This window comes from Schistocerca serialis, chromosome 3 (genome assembly GCF_023864345.2).
Source record: "Schistocerca serialis cubense isolate TAMUIC-IGC-003099 chromosome 3, iqSchSeri2.2, whole genome shotgun sequence".
Lineage (NCBI taxonomy): Eukaryota > Metazoa > Arthropoda > Insecta > Orthoptera > Acrididae > Schistocerca > Schistocerca serialis.
Window position 1 is genome coordinate 752,935,943 of NC_064640.1, and position 11,181 is coordinate 752,947,123.

Genomic DNA, 11,181 nt, shown 5'->3' on the forward strand with positions numbered 1-11,181 from the left:
GATAGAGGCATACTTGTGTGAACCAAAGTGCCTTCCAGAATGATGAGATCACCCAGGGAATGCCATGAAAACACTCCTCAGGCAAAAACGCTCCCTCCTCTGGCATGGGCCCTTCCGACGATTGTCACAGGGAATATGCTATCAGACGTTTCTCGCCGTACACGCCAACGGCCATGTGTCTAATGCAGCATAAAACGTGATTGCAAAGGCCACTTGTTGCCACACAGTGGCGGTACTGGCATGTGAATTCCAGCCTTCGTGGCCGATGACAACAGTAACCAGGGGTGCATTAAACAGGGGCCTGCTGCTGAGGCCTATGTGCAGCAAGGTTTACTAAACAGTCATTGAGCAGACAGCCCCTTGGTTCCCCTGGGCGGCCAATTGCTCATGAGTTGCACGTCTATTCGCCCGTACATATCTTCGCAGCCGTCATTTGTCCCTGTCATCTATGGTGCATGGTGCACCATTGTTAGCGCCGGTTGTGGTCTGCGCCATTTTGCCATGCACAGTACATTTTAACCACGGTGGCGAACGAACAGTTAACAAACTTAACCGTTTCGGAAATGCTTCTACCTCAGATCCGAAAGCCAATGATCATGTCTTATTGGACCTCAGATAAATGGCGCCGTTTTCGCATTACGAGAACGACTGCACTGTTTCCCTTTATCCACCTGCCATTTGTGAGTGGCTATTGCTGGTTAGCGACGAAACTTGGACGATGGCCACATTAATATGATTGGCTGTGTATTTTCCTGGCCATGCTAGTCTGTTCATCCTGGTCACTATGAGAGGTGGCAGAAGCCCTCTCTCATATTTCTATCTTACTCTGAGTAATTCGATTTTCCTCTCTAATTGCAGTCCGGAACTGTGCGACTGCTACGGTCGCAGGTTCGAATCCTGTCTAGAGCATGGATGTGTGTGATGTCCTTAGGTTAGTTAGGTTTAAGTAGTTCTAAGTTCTAGGGGACTGATGACCACAGCAGTTGAGTCCCATAGTGCTCAGAACCATTTGGACCATTTATAATTGCATGCGGTGAAAAGTTGCTATTCCTTCACACGCGGACTTCCCACGCAGCGTCTCTCGTCACCCAGGTGGTCCGGTGACAGGCGGGCTCTGCTGATCTTGAAAGTGTTAAGCCGACGGGTGTGAGGGAGTCGAGTGAATGCTTTCCAGACGCAGACATTGTCATAACAGCGGCGGAGACACGCCCGTAGGCGCCTGAAGGAGCGGCTGGGCTAGAGGTTCCGTTACTTCGCAGAAACTTAGCGAAAACATTTTGTGGCGGACTACCAGTGAGGCGTGGGAAAGACTTGTGTACCCAGGCAGTCTTGGCGGGCGAATTTCCGCGTTTTCTGCAAAATCGTAACTGCGATTGGTTTGCTCAGGGCATAGCTCCGTGACGTAGCAAAATCGGCGCAGGAATGGGCGCCAAGAATCTACATTGGTGGAATGGTAGTGCTTCGGCAATAGAGTGGAATTTTTCGCCTGTTTTCGAGTTGCTGATTGGAACGTTTAACCACGGCCACTGTCGTGGGGGCAGGAATGTTCTGTGTCCGGTTTGTATGGGTGCTCTTGTGGTAGTTGGCTCTCGCCTTTCGGTTGGGGTAGGTTACAAGACTGAGCTCTCGCTGCTCTGGACAGCCTGCTTTCCGTTGGCTGTCTAATATACTCTTATTTAATTGTAACTGTCTGACGAAGTTGCTGAAGTTTCGACTTCAACGTAACTTTCCGAGTACAGTTGGCAATTGAGCGTTCTGCGTAAAAGCGGGCTATGTTGTCTGTCTGGAGCAGTTTTGGCTAAAGTTGACTGTATCGGAGTTACTGTGTGACTTCGCTTGTTAAAATCAATCACTGTACCGTCAGTGATTGTGTGGCGAGCCTTCTTCATCTCCCTCAGAGGCGCATTTGTACTGCTAGGAAGTCTTTAGTCTGGAACAACCAGACCAGGATAATTTGTTTGGAGCTATATTCGCGACATTATCATCACCACGACGGGACGTCGAAGCAACCAGCCATCACCTCCGGTACGCCAGATCGTGTCCTTGCAGTTAAGAAGACAGCTTGGTAATGTACGTCCGCAGCACTGGCAAAGCAGGCAATTTTGCTAGATGATAATCAGTGCTCAGCAGGGCGCGCCTGTTCGTCTTTTCTAACTTTGTTCTGTCTTGGGTGTTCATTGTCTGAGTTCTCACTACTGTAGCAGCAATTAATGTTGGTTTGGCTGTGTGTTTCTCTTAAGATTTGAGTTGCAAGGAACTGGCTCCACAGACCACTTCGTCATAAATGTCACAATCTAGTTTAGGGACAAATTCACCTTCACAGCATTTATTTGAGTATCCAATTTGAGCCAATTTGATGTATTGTAATTGTTTCATGTGTTTTGTTTACTATTTTGAGTTTAGTCATAGTAAATCATATTGCTATTTTGGAAAGAACTTTCATTCTGTTAATCGGTAGAGCAACCCTATCATTTCTCACTACGTTAATGAAACTTTCCTTTATTTAATTTATTTATCAAATTAAATTATTGCAGGTGCCAAACTCTTTTCTACTCCACTTGCAGGGTCGATTACAGTCAGTTCGCGTTTCTTTTTAAACCATGTGCAACAGCAAAAGTCGGAGTTAGAATAGGGGGGCTTAGAGCATCATTTACATATGTAGATTCTAGAAGAATTTAGTGTTAAATACACTGCTAGCCGCGGCAACTCGCAACTAATGTGAACACTATAACCGGTTTTCTAGTTTCCAGGGAATAGGATTATTCTCCAGCCGGGAGGTGATAGGCCATCCTCGCTTTGGTCTGGATAAGTGGCTAGCGGTCTGGGCCTACCACGCTGTTTTCAAGGACGCGTTATTCCTCGAGAATTGTAGGTTCATTTACACCATTTGGAAAATAAACCTGAAAAACTGTGGTCATAAGCAGTTCTTCCCCGTGTTCTTTTAGTGATATCTAGGAATAGCTAACGGTAACGTTGAAATGCTGTTTCTTAGGTCGATTGGTCGAAAGGCCTTTATGGTAAATTATTTCGTAGAGCGATCTGAAAAGCGCCAAATGGAAGTGATGGCCGAAAACCCTTCTAGTGCTAGCGGTGTCTTGTGCTATCTGGGACAGAGGCAATGTTCTGAAGTGTGACTCGTAAGTCAATAGCTGATGATCCTGTGTCATCAACCAAGCTATTTCTCCAGTATGGAAAGTCTCCAAGAGCAGTTAGAGCATTCCAGTGAATCAGTGTGGAATTCTGATTGGGAATTTTCCTGTTCCTTAAGTAAGGGTGCACTTACCCTGTAAGCAAAGCCCTTACATCAGATCGTGAAGCCAGTAACTAGTTGGACGGTGGAATGTCAGTGAACTGTTGTCAAGGCTTAGTAGAAGACAATTGATTGCATTTGTGTCCCTGGGAATCTGAGAGTGATATTATTGTGTGTCTTTCTCCCTTACTGGCGTTGAAGAGTATTTTCCTTTTCATGAAATGACATTGGCCACAGTCGCTCACTGAAATGAATTCAATGGTGACAAGAAAAATTGTTTGGTGGACCATAACTCGAAACCAGATTTTCCGCTTTACGTGAGTGGTCGCCTTAACCGCTTCGGCTATTCAAGCACGATTCCCGCTCAGCCCAAATTCCCAACTTCTGGCACACAACTTATACAGCACTCCCCGTCATTGGTTGCAGCCTGTCGATGATTCCGGCAAGAGTTTGGGCGAAAGAGTGCATCCATAAGGAAAAGATTTAAAAAGGTCGTCGAGGTGCATATATTCATCTATGTGTTGCATCTGCTCTTTTGGATATTTCGGGAGATATTTACTACTTTACGGCCAGTAAGGTAATTTCTGTATGAATGTACTATCTCTCGAACTGTTGCAGGAACCAGCATGAGGCTGCGAGCAATGAGAATGGTGAATAGTGAGTACTATGTAAGTAGTATGTCACAAGAGGGGATTTTGTGTTGGACGAAAAACGTTCTCAGATAGCCGAAGCCGTTAAGGCGACCACTCATGTAAACTGGGACATCTGAGTTCGATATTGAGTCCAGCACTAATTTTCACTTTGGTTCAAATGGCTCTGAGCACTATGGGACTTAACTACTGAGGTCATCAGTCCCTAGAACTTAGAACTACTTAAACCTAACTAACCTAAGGACATCACACACATCCATGCCCGAGGCAGGATTCGAACCTGCGACCGTAGCGGTCACGCGGTTCCAAACTGACGCGCTTAGAACAGCACGGCCACACCGGCCGGCAATTTTCACTTTCTCCGTTGAATACATTTCAGTGCCCGGTAGTGTCTGATGCAACAATTTCTATATCATTTCATCATATGTACGTATGGCTGCGTGATCGACAATGGTGTCTGTTCTTTCTGACATGTACGAAAGACCAGATACCACACATATGTAAATGTTCTTGTTTTGTTATAGGGATATTATCCGCGGAAGCTATCAAGAAACAACTGCACGTTGTGTAGGAACGCTAAACGGTGTACATATTCCGCTCAAATATTTCCGAGTACAGTTGGATTGCAACAGCGCTTTTATTGTTGATGTGGGAGTAATGAGAAGTTTAACCCTAACTCGCGGTCGAAACGCGGCTGATGACCCTTATTTGTACTGATCTGATAACGTAGCAGAGAAAAAAACCGTTTCCAATGAAATCCACGGTGCAGTATGACACGTAAAACGTCTTGCCGCCGCGTATCGCCAAGAATGTGTGGATTCTGGCGGCAACCACGACTGGGACTTCGCACAAGCCACAGAAAGTCAGCGGACAATAGTATCTAATCAGTCTTCATTTATAATTCCCGTGATTTCCTTAAACTACTCATTGAGAGACCCAGAATGCTTCTTTCAGCAATGACACAGTTATTTCTAACCAAGCTGTTGCTCCCACTATACCCACTATATATAAATGTTCTTGTTTTATTATAGGGATATTATTCGCGGAAGTTATCAAGAAACAATGGTCAATGTTCCGAGCGAACTGGTGTAGAGGTTAAACAGCTTGTCGCATTTAGGCGAGGGAATCAGATCTCCAAAAATGGTTCAAATGGCTCTGAGCACCATGGGACTTAACATCTATGGTCATCAGTCCCCTAGAACTACTTTAACCTAACTAACTTAAGGACAGCACACAACACCCAGCCATCACGAGGCAAAGAAAATCCCTGACCCCGCCGGGAATCGAACCCGGGAACGCGGGCGTGGGAAGCGAGAACGCTACCGCACGACCACGAGATGCGGGCGAATCAGATCTCCGTCCAGCTGGTTACATGTAGTATCTCAGTGGTTTCCCTAAATAGCTCTGAGATAATGGCGGAAATAAACGAGGTAGATTTCTTTCCGTCCTATTACAATTCTGGCCTCTTCTCGTTCACTAGTGACCTACTCGTCGACAGGAACGTTAAGCGTGAATCTAACTCCGTCCTTAATTACGAGAAATGCACATTTCACAGAGGAAAATTAAAGTGTGGGGAGCCAGTACTTTGAAGAAGAAACGTGTAAAGCTTGTACATATATTTCGATAACCAAGCGCCAAATTATTAATTGCCGACATTTTCTTACAAAAGCTCAATTGCTGTATTTTCCTGTCTTTAAACGCTATTTTTGTTTAAAGGTTAAAACAGCATCATACATTTTGTAAGTAAAGCATCTGCATGCATCGTTTGCTGTTTTACGATTTCGAGGGCCAGTCAGACCCGAAGGAACATGTATTCCCTTTCTTCAATCTCTTTTACTTTAGAAGCTAAATCTGCAAAATAAGCCCGATACTGAGTTCAGGAACATTAATCAACCTTTGATCTAACAGTATAACAGATATTTCATTCGTATCACTTTAAAATACAAATAATGTTTTCTGTTGTGAAAGCTCTTAGGTTTAAAACAACGTTAGTTGTAAAAACCCTATGGATTTTTTTGTAGAATCAGTCTCCGTTTCATGACTGAGGATAGTCGAATGTTTGCTACAAAACCTTATCAGTGACGACATGTTTCTGCTATGCTTAAATAACTCGGAGGACTGCCTTGCATCATTTATAGAGAAAATATGTGAGCATACAGGAGCTCATCAATACTATGGAAACACCAATAGAAATGCATGCTTCAACGTTATTGCAGTGCTAGCCGAGCCTGCAGCCAACGCTATTGTATTTGACCACGGACGGCAACTGTACAATGTCCTCAATAAGTTGCTACTGTAAGTCTTGGTCGTAACAGCATCGTGTGTAGTCATAAGTCCATGACGTCACGCCAAGTGGAGCCTAACGTGAGCGTATCGTTGGTGATTGTACGGTGGGCGCTTCCGTAACCAAGGTACCCGAAGTGTGTGATGTTGCAAGAGGCATCATATCGATTATATATACCTTCTACAGGGATAGTGGAGAAAAATCATTCACCACGTCACTAGGCGGACCTACACTACTGGCCATTAGAACAACTACATCAAGAAGAAATGCAGATGATAAACGGGTATTCATTGGAAAAATATACTATACTAGAACTGACATATGATTACATTTTCACGCAATTTGAGTGCATAATCCCGAGAAATCAGTACCCAGAACAACCACTTGTGGCCGTAATAACGGCCTTGATACGCCTGGGCATTGAGTCAAACAGAGCTTGGATGGCGTGTACAGTACAGCTGCCCATGCAGCTTCAACACAATACCACATTTAATCAAGAGTGGTGACTGTATTGTGACGAGCCAGTTGCTTGGCCATCATTGACCAGACGTTTTCAATTGGTGAGAGATCTGGAGAATGTGCTGGCCAGGTCAGCAGTCGAACATTGTCTGTATCCAGAAAGGTCCGTACAGGACATGCAACACGCGGTCGTGCATTATCCTGCTGAAATGTAGGGTTTTGCAGGGATCGAATGAAGGGTAGAGCCACGGGTCGTAACACATCTGAAACGTAACGTACACTTTTCACAGTGCCGTCATTGCGAACAAGAAGTGACCGAGACGTGTAACCAATGGCATCCCATACCATCACGCCAGGTGATACGCCAGTATGGCGATGACGAATACACGCTTCCAATGTGCGTTCACCGCGTTGTCGCCAAACACGGATGGGACCAACATGGTGCTGTAAGCAGAAACTAGATTCATCCGAAAAAATGACGTTTTGTCCTTCGTGCACCCAGGTTCGTCGTTGAGTACATCATCGCAGGCGCTCCTGTCTGTGATGCAGCGTCAATGGTAACTACAGCCATGGTCTCCGAGCTGATAGTCCATGCTGATACAAAAGTCGTCGAACTGTTCGTGCAGATGGTGTTGTCTTGCAAACGTCCCCGTCTGTTGACTCAGGATCGAGACGTGGCTGCACGATCCGTTACAGCCATGCGAATAAGATGCCCGCATCTCGACTGCTAGTGATACGAGGCCATTGGGATCCAGCACGGCGTTCCGTATTACCCTCCTGAACCCACCGATTCCATATTCTGCTAACAGTCATTGCATCCCGAACAACGCGAGCAGCAATGTCGCGATACGATAAACCGCAATCGCGATAGGCTACAATCCGACCTTTATGAAAGTCGGAAACGTGATTGTACGCATTTCTCCTCCTTACACGAGGCATCACAACAACGTTTCACCAGGCAATGTCGGTCAACTGATGTTTGTGTATGAGAAATCGGTTGGAAACTTTCCTCATGTCAGCACGTTGTAGATGTTGCCACCGGCGCCAACCTGGTGTGGATGCTCTGAAAAGCTAATTATTTGCATATCACAGCATCTTCTTCCTGCCGGTTAAATTTCGCGTCTGTAGCACGTCATCTTCGTGGTGTAGCTATTTTAATGGCCAGTAGTGTATTAGTGTACTGAGGTGTTCTGACGGACGAGCGTTGATGAGGATTGAGACGAAAAATAGGAGAAGAACTGCCGAAGTCACTGCAGAATTGAATGTCGCACTAGCGAACCCTGTCGGCATTAAAATAACACGAAGGGAGCTCCATAATCAGGGAATTGCAGGGCGATCTAGAATTCCAAAATCACACAACAAAGATGCAAATGCCTACAACAAAGAAACGTGATCTCCAAGCCATAAAATGTGGGCTGTGGAGCAATGGAAGAAAGTCATTTAGTAGGATGAGTCTAGTTTCACACTGCTTCCAACTTTTGGCCGAGTTTGTCCAAAGAGTGAAACATGGCGGGGGTTCGATGATGATATGGACAGCTAAATCATGGCATTCCACGGGCGCAGTGGGTACTCAGCAATTTCGCATTATTACCGAAGATTATGTGACCATTTTGCTGATCAAGTCCATATCATGATCCACAGTGGTGATGCTCTGTTCCAAGATGGAAGGGCCCCTGTTCACACAGCTCACATCATCCGCGACTGATTTGTGAGTGATGAATTGTCGCACCTCTCTAGTCCAGCACATTCACCTGATCTCAGTATTATTGTGCCTTGGAAGTCTACTTTGGAGAAAATGGTGAGTGATTGCTATCCACCTCCATCATCATTACCTGAACTTGTCACTATTTTGCAGAAAGGGTGATATAAGATTCCAGAAATGGTTCAAATGGCTCTGAGCACTATGGGATTCAACATCTGAGGTCACCAGTCCCCTAGACCTCAGAGCTGCTTAAACCTCACTAACCTAAGGACATCGCACACATTCATGCCCGAGGCACGATTCGAACCTGCGGCCGTAGCGGTACTGAAGCGCCTAGAACCGCTCGGTCGCAGAGGCCGGCTATAAGAGTCCTTGAAAACCATACAGGACTTGAATTTATCCACTCAGAGACGATTGGAAGCTGTTTAGAATGCTGACGGATTTTCTACATTGTATTAAGCATGGAATGTTTTGTGTTTTTAGACGTTTCCATATTTTTGTCCATGCCCTGTACATAGCCTAACGTGTACTTCGAAATGCTTGTAGTCTGTCATTATATACCTGCAGAAAACTCAAACGAATTTCACCCACAGAAGTGGCACAATGTTTAAGTCACTGAACCCGTAATATGGAGGAGTAGGGTTCAGATCCCTGCCTGGTCTTTCAGACTCATATTTTAGTCGTTTCCACTACATCTGTTTAGGCGATATTCGGGATGGTTTCTTTGAAAAGGACGCAGTTAGTTTCCTTCCCCAGTCAAGTGCAACACGACCCTATGCTCGATGTCTCATACCGTGCTTGTCGACGTGACATTAAACACTAACGTACTTTCCTTCCTTCCAGTTTTATAAATTATGCAATAAAGATGTATTCTTAGCTTATGATAATTTCCGTGGGTGAGTATTGTGCCGTGGAAGATCTGTGAGAAGCTTGCCACCAGTTAAAGACGAAGTACACTTACTAAACCTCTACCAAAGAAAAATTTCCCTAGATCGCTGTAACATTCATGAGATTACCAACCACTGCTTTATTATTCTAATACATATTGCGCTTTTGTTCGTTTTAGATTTCCAACGAACGGTTTTATTTTCAATCAATACGTCGTTTAATTTTGTACTACTCTAAGCAAACTTCATTCGTCCTTTTCTGTCAGTACTTTGTAGGAAACAGGTTTTTTACCCGTCTAAAGAGCAGTCAGTTCTAAGAAGATGAGCATGCGAAAGTGGACTCTATAATTAATATAGAGAGCACTGTCATAGTCAGCGGAAATCAGACTGGAAACTGAATCTCTTAAATCTTGTTTGCCTCACAGTCTCGCTTTGTCTCGGTCTGTGTTTTTATATTCTGGCAGTAGATTTGGATGGCCGTGGTGTGAAACGTCATTTAACCAGACCCTAACGTGTCTCTCTTTATGTTAATAACTGGAGGAATCTCCGTATTCTGGCCGGTTTACGAGCGCTGTATTTCCCACTAGTTTATTGGAAGAAGGGACACGAGAACTCTCGCATCACCGGACCAGAGGAATTTACTCTGAGAGAGAACTGTACGCCCACGTAATTTAAAGCGTAGCGTCTCGGCTCCTATTCAACTTGGAATAATAATCGTGTCATTCAAGGTTCTGGTATTCAATGGACACGACACCTCGTGGACTACGTTTCCGTTAATATTGCATCCGTTTTAAGGGAAAGAAATACATGATGATAAAATTAACAAACAGTAAGTTTACCTGTTGTATTTCCCTTCTCTCTTACAGATAAATATTTCTGAGAAAGAGAAAGACTCGTGATGTGCTTACTGATTGGCCACACATCATTTAAACGTGTGTAATTACACGCAGATTTGAGTTCTTAAATTTGATGTGCGTCCCGGGTCTCATATTCACAAATCATATTTGTTGAGAAATAAACACCCCATAAAGGATTTAAGCATACTAGACAAAAATATGTTATCACCCCGTGGAGACATACTGTGTTGTTGCTATTTTCAATCCGAGGACTGGATTTATGCAGATTTTCACGCTAGACTATCCCGACCAAGGCTCTTCAGCTCTGCATAACTTCTGCACCCAAAATCCATTTTAATCTGCTCTCTCTATATTTTTATCCTCCAAACTTCCTTCCAATACCAAACTGAGATTCCATGATGCCTCAGGATATGTCATGTGAACCAATCCCTTCTTTTACTCAAGTTGTGCCACAAATTCATTTTTTCCTAATTCTGTCCTGTGTCTCCTCATTATTTATGAGATGTAACCAATTCATTTTCAACATTCTTCTGTAGCACCGCATTTGAAAAACTTCTATTATCTTCTTGTCTGAACTGCTTGCCGACCAGGTTTCAATTCCATACAAGGCAACGACCTGTACAACTACTTTGAGAAAAGACTTTCTAATTCTTAGCCGGCAGCTGTGGCCGAGCGGTTCTAGGCGCTTCAGTCCGGAATCTCGCTGCTACTACGGTCGCAGGTTCGAATCCTGCCTCGAGCATGGGTGTGTGTGATGTCCTTAGGTTAGTTAGGTTTAAGTAGTTCAAAGTCTAGGGGACTGATGACCTCAGATGTTAAGTCCCATAGTGCTCAGAGCCATTTGAACCATTTTTTTCTAATTCTTAAATTTATGTACGATGTCACCAAATTTCGCTTTTTTTCAGAAATTCTTTTCTTGCTATTGCCAGTTCGTATTTGATATCCTCTCTACTTCGGCCATCATCAGTTATTTTGCGGCCAAAGTTGTAAAACTCCTCTGCTGCAAGTAGTGCCTCGATTCATAATCTGATTCTATCAGCATCATCTGATTTACTTCGAACACATTCAATTATGTTTGTTTTCCATTTGTTA